The sequence below is a fragment of the Chiloscyllium plagiosum genome, chromosome 17 (assembly GCF_004010195.1).
Source record: "Chiloscyllium plagiosum isolate BGI_BamShark_2017 chromosome 17, ASM401019v2, whole genome shotgun sequence".
Taxonomy (NCBI): domain Eukaryota; kingdom Metazoa; phylum Chordata; class Chondrichthyes; order Orectolobiformes; family Hemiscylliidae; genus Chiloscyllium; species Chiloscyllium plagiosum.
Genome location: NC_057726.1, coordinates 34166545 through 34179131, shown reverse-complemented (window position 1 = coordinate 34179131; position 12587 = coordinate 34166545). Strand labels below are relative to the sequence as shown.

Below are 12587 nucleotides of genomic sequence, written 5' to 3'. Positions count from 1 at the left end.
ATGTGCAGGTTAGGTGAATTGGCCATGCTACATTGCCCATAATATCCAAGGACGTGTAAGTTATATGGATTATCCATGGGAAATGCAGGGTTACAGGGATGGGGTGGGAATGTGTTCAGAGGGTCAGTGTGGACTCGATGGACCAAATGGCCTGCTTCTACATGAGGGATTCTATGAATTTTGGCATTTGAGAAGGGTCCACTTTTAGACTTCTTTTATTCATCCTCTCCTGTGTGGCAACATAATTGTTAGGCTCCATATATAGGCTGATCATAAGCAGCTTTGCCTCTCTACCATCTCGCTTGATTTCCCCATCTTTCTGTAACCTTTTCCAGGCCTGCAGCCTTCCAAGAACTCCTTGCCCCTCTATAACAAGATCCTTCTGCTTCCAGCTACAGCTCCTGAAAGCCTGCATTTCAGAGCTGGAGCAGTTGCTGGGGATACTATGAAGCATCCATGAAGCTGAGAGTATGCTGGATAGAAGGTACAAAGAGGTAGTCACACTGCAGACTAAAACTCTGCAGGTCGAAGGGGAATAGGACTCGCAGACAGTGCAGAAATCTCCTGTGGCCATTCCTCCGTTAAAGAGATATGCCACTTTGGATTAGTTTGTCATTTATATAAATGGTTTGGATTAGAATATAGTAGACATGGTTAGTAAGATTTTGGTTGATACCAAAATTGGTGGTATAGTGGACAGTGAAGGTTACATAAGGTTACAAAGAAATCTTGATCAATTGGATCAATGGGCTGAGAAGTGGCACATGCAATTCATTTAAGATAAATGCGAAGTGCTGTATTTTGGTAAAACAAAAAAAGGCAAGACTAATATAATTAATGGTAGAGTGCTGGGTAGTGTTGTAGAACAGAGAGACCTTGGGGTTCAGGGTCATAATTCTTTCAAATTTGCATCAAAGGTAGACAGGGTGGTTAAGAAGGCATTGAACACACTTGCCTTCATTGCTCAGATTTTTGAGTATTGGAATTTGAATGTCATGTTGAGGGTGTTACAGAATGTTGGTGATGCCTCTTTTGGAGTACTTTGTGCAGTCTGGTCGCCCTGTTATAGGAAGGATATTATTAAACTGGAGAGGGTTCAGAAAAGGTTGACCAAGATGTTTCCAGGAATGGAGGGTTTGAATTGTAAAAATAGGTTGGGACCATTTTTTTCACTGGAGCATAGGAGATTGAGAGGTGACCTTATTGAGGATTATAAAATCATGAGGAGCAGAGATAAGGTGATTAGCTAAGGCCTTTTCCCTAAGGTAGGGGAGTTCAAAATTAGGTGGCATGTTTTTAAGGTGAGAAGAGAAAGATTTAAAAAGGACATGAGGGGCAACCATTTTACACAGAGAGTGGTTAGTGTGTGGAATGAACTGCCAGGGGAAATGGTGGATGCAGATACAGTTACAACATTTAAAAGACATTTGGATAAGTACATGAACAGGAGGGATATGGGCCAAATGCAGGCAGGTGAGACTACTTTAGTTTGGGAACATGGTCGACATGGACAAGTTGGGTGTTTCCATGCTGTATGACTCTAAGACTCTGCATTTTCCACTCCACCACTAATCCATCTCAGCCCTAAGTACTGGAATTTCTTCCCTAATCTGCACTTAACCATTTTACTTTTCATTAAAGTTCAGGTCTTTGATGAATCCCTCCTAATCTCATTTTCTACGACTGAATGGAATTTTCATCCAGCTCAGCTTCTGTGAAAAGCTCTGGCTCATTTTCCTACGGTACACTTGCTATATACATGCATGTTGAAGTTATTAACATATCTCGCGTGCCAGCCCATAAATATAGCAGAGCAGTTTCAACCTTTGCAGACCAATGTTCTTCACATAAAAGTATGCTTGCCAAAACCTTAGATTAAACTGACAAAAGTCCCAAATGCAATTAGAAGCTGACTTTTCATGACAGAACAGGATGGCATACAAGCAGCAGCAATGATTCAGTATCCCTCCAAGGCATTTCAACTTTTGACTGGGTGTTTGTTTTTCCACTCGATGCAAGTATCATTCCCATTCACAAGATATTGGAAGCTTGGAATTTTTGCAAATTCTACAAACTCTGTGCTAACTTGAGTTAGTACAACTGGATCATTATGATTAGAGTGCTGTTAACAATTTAGTCAAGCATGTTACATTTAATTCACGATATTTAGGAAGACACTCTCAGTAATCTTTACTGTTGATCAAGCTCCAATACAAATTAAACCTGCAGGTGGGACAAATACATTTTTCATTTCCAGTCACAAATGCAAATAAAAATCAATCTTGATATTAACACATATCTCACAAGCCTCAAAAGAATCAAATTTACTGCTATAATTTCACAAATAATTTTATTATAATACATTTAAATCATAAATTATGACTCAGATGTCATAATGCTGAGAATCATTATGGGGATATTATAATATCAACAACATACATTTGTGTCATGAACTGAATCAAAAATTCCAAGGCTCTTATATGGTAAATGTATTTACTTTCATTTAGAACACAAATACTTGTTTAAAACAGTATTTAAATTGTTGGTTTGAAGTAATCATTGAATTTCATGAGTGAAAGGAAATAGTTCCTTTATTGAATTATTTGGCCATGGCCTTGTAGTAATGTTACAATGAATAATCCAGAGACCCGGTTAATGCTCTGGTGACATATATTTAAATCCCCCTCGGCAGCTGGTGGAATTTAATTTCAATTAATCATAAACTTTGAGGCTATTTTATAATAGTGACCAAGAGACTATGAATTACCATGAAGACCCAAATTATTCAATAATTACAGCAAAATGTGGAAACATATGAAGTGCTTCACTTTGACAGGAAAAATGAAAATGTGGAAAACTAATTAAATAGAGAAAAGCTGCTGAGTTTCAAGCTGCAGATGAATTTAAGTGTTCTGTGGCACAATTCACAAAACGTTCTGATGCAAGCACAGTACATCTTCAAGAAGGCTAATGGATGCTATTCTTTATTTCGAGGTTAATTGAACATAAAAGTAAAGATGTTTGGCTTCAGTTATACAATGCATTGATGAGATGACATCTTGAATACTGTGTGCAATTTTGGTCTCTCCTTATGTTTTAAAGGATTTAAAGGCAGTTCAGGACAGGTTTACTAGATTATTACCTGGAATGAGCTGGATGGCCTACGATGAAAGGTGGACTTGTTCCACTGGAATTTAGAAGACCATCAGGGGATTTGATTGAAGCTATAAGACCATCAGTGGTCTTTACAAGGTGAATGTGGAAAGGATGTTTCTTCTGGTGAGTCAGTCCCAAACTAGGTGTCACACGTTCAGAATAGAGATGAGGAGAAATTGTTTTCTTTCAGAGAGTCATGTGACTTTGGAACTCTACTCAGAAGATGGCAAAGGTAGGGTTGTTAAATATTTTTAAGATCAATTGTTATTGAACAAAAGAATTGAGGATCATTGAGGGGTAAATGGGAATGCAGAATTCAAAACATGAACTAATCAGCCATGATCTTACTGAATGGTTGGAGTGAGCTCAAGAAGCCGAATGATCTACCTCTGTTCCTATTTCATATATCATATGTTTCTATATATCCTGAGACATGCATTCAAATGTTAAATCTCACCATGACAGATAGAGAATATGAATTCAGTTAATAAAGCAAAAACAAAGGCCCCTATAAGGTCTGTAACAGTAACCATGAAACTACCAGAGTGTCATAAAACGCATCTCTTCAAATTTTTATGGAAAAAAAAACTGGCAGTCTTACCCAGTTCATTGTATATTGGATTCTAGATCCACAGCAATATTGTTGACTGTTCACTGCCTCTGAAAAGAAATACAGTAAGTCTCAATTGTATCAAACTTTATGAAAAAAATCTAACAAGAATAAAACGAGACAAACAACCTGGAATCAGACACAACAAAGGTACATGCTGCCAGTCCTCCTTACTTTATTTGGGGACATGTGTCAAAATTCAGAGATTTGTACCACACATTAGTCAAGAAACAGAATTACACTGTTATACTCATGGAATCATATCTTCCAGTCAATATTCCAAACTCCTCCATTGCCATCTGGTAGAAAAGGATACAGGAACCAGAACTGGTAGTACAGGGATATACAGTCAGGACAAAATGGCCCTGAGAGTCCTTGTGTATATTATGTATTCTCAAGCATCAGAACACATCTGCCAGATTGAAGTCACTACAACTAAAGTGAGAACCAAATCAAAGGTAAAAACCTTTGTTCTCAACAATTTACCTGTCGAAGATGTATCAGTACATGACAGTTGGAGTGATCACTGCAAAGTCTTTGTGGAGACGAAATCCAGTCTTCACACTAAGGACACCTGCCATGTACTTTAATTTTGTCACTTGGAGTAAATTCAGATCAATACAGCAGCTCAATACAAGGAATCCATGAGATGCAGTCTGATTGTAGCAGAAATATAATAGCATTCTGTTACTATCTATAACTACACATGGCACAGCATATTCTTCAGTTTACCGTCAATAAAATTTTCAATCCTAGTTCCATAAAGGTTGTAAATGAGGATAGCATGAGCACCATCATGTGTACTTAAAAAAAGTGCCAATCTGGTGAAGCTACAAGATTTGATGTTTGCTAAACAATGGGTGCTGTATGCAATAAACAGTGCTCTGCAGTCATGCCACATCCAGCTTTGAATGGTGGTGGGCTTTCAAACAACTAATAGGAGCTACAGGATCCATGGAAAACTACATCCTTAATAATGGAAGATTCCAGCACCTGAGTGCAAAAATCATACTGAAATGTTTATAATTTACAATGGTTCAGTCCAGTAACCCTTCTTCAGAACTTCAAAATTCTAAAGAAGGGTAACTGGGCTTGAAATGTTAACTCTGCTTTCTCTCCACAGATGTTACCAGACCTGCTTAGTTTCTACAGCAATTTCTGTTTTTGTTTGTAATCTAGATACCTGTTTTAATGATTCAGATACATGAGCTCAAATTCTACAATGGCAATAGAGGAATTTAAATGTAGTTAATTAAATAATCCGGGAGTACAAAGCTAGTTTCAGGAATGACAACCAGACAATCAAATTGACTTGTGAGATCAAGAAATGGTTGACTGCAGCAGTAAGGTCAAAAGCTATGAGCTGTGCCAACATAATGGTGGTAATGCTTTGCTCCAGAACTAGCTGGGGACTAGATTAGAGTGGTGCTGGAAAAGCACAGCAGGTCAGGCAGCATTCGAGGAGCAGGAAAATTGACGTTTTAGGCAAAAGCACTTCATCAGGAATACAGCACGGAAACAGACTTTCAGTCCGACTCGCCCATGCTGACCAGATATCCTATATAAATCCAGTCCCATTTGCCAGCATTTGGCCTATGCCCTACCAAACCCTTCCTATTTATATACTCATCCACATGCCTTTAAATGTTGCAACTGCACAGCCTCGAATACATCTTCTGGCAGCACATTCTGTACGCATACCACCCTTTGCATGAAAAAGTTGGCCTTTTGATCCCTTTTATACCTTTCCCCTCTCACACTAAACCTATGCCCTCTAGGTTTGGACTCTCATACTCCAGAGAAAAGACACTGTCTATTTACCCTATTCATCCCTCTCATGATTTTATAAACCTCGGTAAAGTCATTCCTCAGCCTCCGACGTGGGAAAATAGCCCCAGCTTATTCAATCTTCCCCTATAGCTGAAACCCTCCAACTCTACAACATCCTCATAAATCTTTTCTGAACCCTTTCAAGTTTCACAATATCCTTCCTATAGCAGGGAGACCAGAATTGCACATGATATTCCAAAAGTGGCCAAATAAGGTCCTGTACAGCTGCAAAATGACCTCCCAACACCGATACTCAATGCACTGACCAATAAAGGCAAGCATACCAACGCCTTCTTCACTATCTTATCTACCTGTGACTCCACTTTCAAGGAAATATGAACCCGCATTCTAAGGTCTCTTTGTTCAGCAACACTCCCCTGGACATTACCACTCAGTGTAAGTCCTGCCCTGATTTGCTTTTCCAAAATGCAGCACCTCATGTTTATCTAAATGAAACTCCATCTTCCATTCCTTGGCCCATGGGCCCATCTGATCAAGATCCCATTGTACTCAGAACTGGACCAGCCACATAAACTCTGTGCCCACAGAAGCAGATCAAATGTCATGTCTTCTGATTCATATCCTACCTTCCTAATGCCTGTCCACTATCTTCAGGAAACAAATTCACCCCTCAGAAGCAGATCAAATGTCATGTCTTCTGATTCATATCCTACCTTCCTAATGCCTGTCCACTATCTTCAGGAAACAAATTCACCCCTCAGACCTTTGTAGTTTGCTCATTTAGAATTCAGACCCCAGTTTTAGATTGACTTCACGCTCTATTCCCAAAAAAATCTATTGTATTATTGTTATTTTTTTCTCACAGGATCTCTCACAGCAAGATTATTAATTAACCCTCCTGATGCATAAAATCAAATGTAGGATAGTCTGTCGCCTACCTGGCCCCTAAACTAAATCTTGTACAGAGCCAGGGAATTCATCCACTATAGTATTATTGCCAATGTGGTTCACCGTGTCAAATGTAGATTAAAGTCACCCATAATTATCGTGTTGCATGCATCTCTGATTTCCTATTTAAACTATCCCCTACCTTACCTCTAGTATTTAGAGGCTTATACTCAAATTCCACAAATGGTTTCCAGCCCATGTTGACCCTTAGTTCAATCTAGATTGATTCCACTTATTGATTTTCTTTGTCAATATTCTTTTTCACTATTGCACTGTATTTACTTTCACAACAACACTACACCATTTCCTTTTAAATTTTGTCAGTCCTTCCTAAAGACTGAATATCCTTTGATGGTCATTTTTTGCTAGACATTTTGCAGAGATAATTTACAATTATGTAAAATATGCATATGAAACACTATCTTTACTTAATTTATGGATTTCAAAGGAACTTGTATTTTTGCAAGCATGTTCTTTTAGTTTATAATTGATATCTCATAATTTACTTGCACAAAATTCTGTAATTAGTACAAATTGGTCATTAGCTACTGCTACATTAGAAAATTCAAGTTTGCACGCTAATTTGGAGCCTGTATTGCCAATTGACAAAACTATTTATTTTCAAAATGAATTTTAATTTTCATTTTATATTTATAATGTAAAGTTTGTATATTTTATCATGGACATCATTGTCTGTGGTACTGATTAGTATTAATGCTGCTTGATGATCTTGTATTAAGGATGGCAAATATGTTTTACACTACATTCATAGTTTTGGTTTGATTTCCATATGGGCGCTGAGAACTTTCAGTCTTTACAGAAAATAGGGATTGGAGGGATTAGATCCAATAACATCTCTTTGGTGAGAGATCAAATACACAAGCTGATCCAGTCCCTTTTAGAACTCAGTTTTTTTAAAAGATACAGTAGTTGTGAATTGTTGGAATTGAGAAAATGATTCAACATGCTTTCAGTGAAACGGGTGCTCCAGTTTCCTCCCAAAGTCCAAACATTTGCAGGTTAGGTGAATTGGCCATGCTAAATTGCCTGTAGTGTTAGGTGAAAGGGTAAATGCAGGGGAATAGGTCTGGGTGGGTTGCTCTTCGGAGGGTTGGTGTGGACTTATTGGGCCGAAGGGCCTGTTTCCACACTGTAAGTAATCTAAATCTAAATCTAAATGTTCATGATTTTTCAAATGTACATGGGCCATTATGGGTTCCTAGTTTATGGTGTCGTCCTGTCATCATCTTCCAGTGCAACATGGAGTTGGTGTGAATTTGCTTCCAAAGGCATGTCTTACTGATAAGAATGAGAATATTCTCTCCCCTAACAGGTCTCAGAGGGTAATCTATCTGCAGAACGCCTTACCACAAAGAACTGTTGAGGCTGAATTCTTAAATATGTTTATGGCTGAGACACATAGATTTTTAATCAATAAGGGAATCAAAGGTTATAAAGAAACTGTAGGGGACCGATGTTGAGAATTGTCAGAGCAGCATTGAACTCATTGATGGGCACAACAGACTCAAATGACCGAACGTCCTACTCCTGATCCTATGTCTTATGCAATAATATGAAACTGGACATGGAAAAATCTGACACATATCTAATACAACTATTACATCCAAATATGGAAGGAGATGATATAGCTGGTAACAACTAGGATGAATTCACAGGTCCTCAGTCACTGCTCGCCCAGAAGCAGGCCAAAGTTGGTCGGTCTCAAAATCAGGTCGAAGATCCTCGAAGAGCGCAGGCGCGGTGGGAGCGGCTCTCGCGCACGCCGCCTCCGAGAAGTAACCGACGCTCTCGTTGGGGCGAGTCTCACTGGACGAGGCGAAGGTGTAAATTTAAAATTTCAGGCCAGTGCCAAACAAAAACTCTTCTTTTTTCAGCACTCTGGCGATTTTATTGTGAACTTCTGTTGCTAGAATTTGTAAAGTGAGTAATGGGTGGATAGGCGAAGACGGTAGAAAGAAAGAGAGAAGGGCGGGTATTTGGCAGACAGCATAATTAAACCATTTTGTTTTTGACAAATCGTTAATATTTTTACAAATAACGTGAAAGAAAGAACTGCCGGAAATCTGAAACTCTGCGTTCTGAAGAAAAGTCACAGGACTGAGTTTCTCCAGCAGTTTGTGTTTATTTCATTATTTCAAAGAGTTTGTCAAATGTAGAAAAAAATAAAAGCGCTGTTCTTTAGTTCACCTGTTGATGAATAGGTATTTTCACATTCTCTGTTAAATGATGAACTTCTGTGGGTGAAATGTTGTAAAATGCCACTATTTTCCTTTTGGACAAGAATGCAAATTCGTGAGATGTGAAAACTTCCATTTTGCTAAGAAGGCACTAGTGAGCCTCCAGTAGCATTGAAATGGATGTGTCGGTGTTGGACTGGGGTGAACAAAGTTAAAAATCACACAACAGCACGTTATAGTCCAACGAGTGTTGAGCAAAATATGGATCATCGGGCTGCTTTATAGTACATTTTTTTGAGCGCCTTTAGTATTATAGAATTGCACTTGTGCAGACAAGTGGAAATTATTATAACACTTTGGACTGCTGCATTGTAAATGATTGAAAGGCTGTGGTTCGTCAAGATGTGAGTTACTCACTGTTCTTTCGCAAAAATAATTGTATAACTGGTCCAGTTCAATATCTGATGTTAATGGTGGGGGTTTTCAATTGTGGTATTATGGTTGAAAGTCAAGGGAAGATTGGATTCTCTCTTTTGATGTTCACCTGGCACTTGTGTGGTGTCAATGCTACTTATCGACCAAGCCTAAATAGTGTCTAGCTCTTGCTATGTGCAAGCATGCACTACCCCAGCGTCTGAGGATTTACTAAAATCCACACAGTTGGCTACATAAGTACTTTGACTATAAGAGCTAGTTGGAGCCTGAGGGTTCTATGGTGAGTAGTTTCTCATGTTTCCTATATCTGCAAGGTACAAGTCAGATTGATGGAATACTCTCCAGTTGTCTGGATGAGTACAGCTCCAGCAACACTGAAGTAACTCAACAGAATCCAGGACAAAGACACTTGCTTGATCAGCACCTCCAATATCTCCTTAAATATTGTCTTCCACTGTCACTACTGCACAGTCACAGCCTTGTCTACCATCTACCAGATGTAGTACAACAGGTCATCAAAGGTCTTCAAAGTTTCCAAACTCTCAGCCCTAACCTTGTCCTTCTCAGTGGTAAACAAACTACGTAGGTACTAATATTCACAAGTTCCCCTCTAAGTCTCACGTCCTGATTTGCAATCATATCGCTGTTCACTTATTATTACTTAGTTTAAGTCCTGGAACTCTCTTCCCGGACATTGCACATTGACTGTGGCAGTTCATGAAAGTGGTTGACCACTATTTCTCAAAGGCAATTAGGGATTGACCATAAACGGTGGTGCAGCCCACATCCCCATGAAAGAATTAAATTATTATTTGTAATTATCAATGCAAATCTTATTCCTAAATATACGAAAGAGGTCAAGTTATTTAAGGAACAGAAAATTGTTTGGCCAAAGAGACAACCCACAGAACTGCTGTAATCATGTCCTGGGCTGAAATTGGGTTCCAACAAACACAGCCATTTTCCTTTGTTGAGAGTGTGGTTCTGGAAAAGCACAGCAGGTCAGGCAGCATCTGAGGAGCAAGAGAATCAACGTTTCGAGTGAAAGCCCTTCATCAGGAAAGGGTTTTTGCCTGAAACTTCAATTCTCCTGACTTGCTGTGCTTTTCCAGCACCACACTTACGACTCTGATCTCCTGCAGTCCTCACTTTTGCCTCATTTCCTTTGTGCTGACTATGACTATGACTCTAGCCAATGAAAGCTTTTCTGTCTGGTTCCAATTAACTTCCATTTTTATGTCCATTTTTTTCTTGATGCTGTTATGGACCAGGCCAGACCCCTCAAAATACTTTAAGAAGGTAGTCTAGACCTTAACTTTTTCTTAGTTTAAAGGTAGATGTGAAGTGGTTGTTCCAGCTGTGATGCAACTGGTCAAATCACTCTGCTTTAACCAAAATAGAATTTATTTAAGCATTACAGTTGAACCATGAACAAAAGAAAGCGGGATTTAGATTAACTGAATAATTGGAAAACATAACCGACTCGATACAGCAACTTAACTTACTAAAGGTAAATTCAAACACAGATTCTTACAGGCAGGAGGGATCAAAATCTAGAGAGATTTCAGAGAAATTCAGTAAAGAACTATTTACTGAAGCTTGCAACCCTTCTGGTACTCTCTCACCTTGTGACTGTTAAGCTTAAAAAACACTGGAACCTGAACTTGGAGAACTAACCACTCCTCTTCCATTGTTAAACTGTTTTTAAAAAAAGCAGCTCCCCAACCTCTTCAGTGCCTCTACCTTTACAACCTCTTTTTAAAAAAAACCCAGGACAAATAATCTTTATAAAGTGACAGCATCATCACAGTGCCATTCTTGAACAAATGCTACCTTGATGTCAAAAACAGTCATTCTCATCTAGAAATTGCTTTTTTTAAAATCTTGTTTCAGACCAAGACTATATTGAGGTCTAGAGCCAAGTGCCCTTGGCAGATTTCAAATTGCATATTGGTGATCAGATTGTTGTTATAGTATCCCTTAATATCGTCATTGACTACAGCTCAGTTGTATTTGACTTGTTCTTTTAGTGGGTTGGGCAACATTGTTGGATAGGTTCCCATGATGTGGTTGTACTAGAATAATTTGGCAAAAAGCATGGTTAAGTCTGGACCACAAGTTTTCAGTTTTGCAACAGAATGTTGTCAGAGCCCATAAATATTGCTGCATCCATTGTGTATATCTGTTTCTTGATATGATGTGGACTGAAGTAAATTGTCTGAAAACTGGCATAGTGATGTTGCGAGCCTAAGAAGATCACAATGAATCTTCCATTAACACACAAAGATGGAAACACTTACAACACCTTCAGTTTGTCTTCCATACTGATAAGTTGAGGTCCACCAGCATTAAGAATGGGGATATTCGTTGAGGCATTTTTTTCAATTAATTATTTAATGGCCTCCAGTATTCAAGTCTGAATAAAGTAGTACCACGGATCTGATCTGTTGTTTGGAAAATCACTTAACTCTTTAACACGCTGCTTCCATTGTTTAACATTGCATGCAAGTCCTGTGCTGGAACTTCATGTGCATATATCTAATTTTAAGTATGGCTCTCATCTGCTCCCATGCTGAAGCAAGATTATCACTTGGTTTAATGATAATAGTGGAGTGAGGGATATGTTGAGATATTGCTGTGCATGTGGCCCATCATGCTTGCCACTGGCTCTATTATATTGTCTGACACCTTTGTCTAATGTCAATATCTTACCTTTTCACTATATCCATGCATACTATTGCTGTCTAAAGAAACAGCCAGTGCACTCAATAATGCCTCAATTGAAGCTATCACCAACACATTTCCATGAAGTTACAGAATGTGAGAGAATGCAGTTCTGTTGCTGATAGCTTACAGCACATCATGAATGTCCAGTTTTGAGCTGCTTGTTCAAGATCTGTTCCGTTAAGCACTAGTAGTGCAGCAGAAAATAATGGAGGACATCCACTGAGAAGAAGGAACTTCTCCACGAGAACTCAAAGATCATTATTGCTATCAGTACTCAAATGGAAAGATGCAGCTTCGATAAGTGGATTAGTGAGGTTGAGGTCAATAGTTTCTCCGTGTTATTGATTCAATATCACTGGCCCAGACCAGCAAGTTTCTGTCAGAACTTGTCTAGCTCATCAGAACCACTCCTAGTGATTTAATATTGAAGACCCTGCATGGAGTATATTTCTTTATCCTTAGTGTCCTCAATTTTCTTTTTCTAAATGATGTTCAACATGGGAGAGTAGTGATTCATCAGCTGAGGGAGATTGGTTGGTGCGAATCATCAACATGGTTTCTTGCCCATGTTGGGTCTGATGCCATGAGACTTAATTGAATATGGGGTTCATGTTGAGAATTCTTAGTCTTACTCCTTCCTAACTATATGCCACTGTGCTGCAACTCTGTTTGCCTGTGGCAGGGTGATGGATGTATATGAGATATTTCTGATGAAGAGCTTA

General features: G+C 38.8%; 1 protein-coding gene across 1 annotated transcript in view; it reads left to right on the top strand.

Moving 5' to 3' along the window:
• The first annotated feature begins 8267 nt into the window (after positions 1-8267).
• Positions 8268-12587, top strand: part of tdrd12 (tudor domain containing 12) — a 145632-nt gene continuing 141312 nt past the window's right edge. Inside the window, exon 1 of the mRNA XM_043707523.1 lies at positions 8268-8347. The gene's annotated coding sequence lies outside the window, so the exon portion shown is untranslated. The remainder of the gene's footprint in view (positions 8348-12587) is intronic.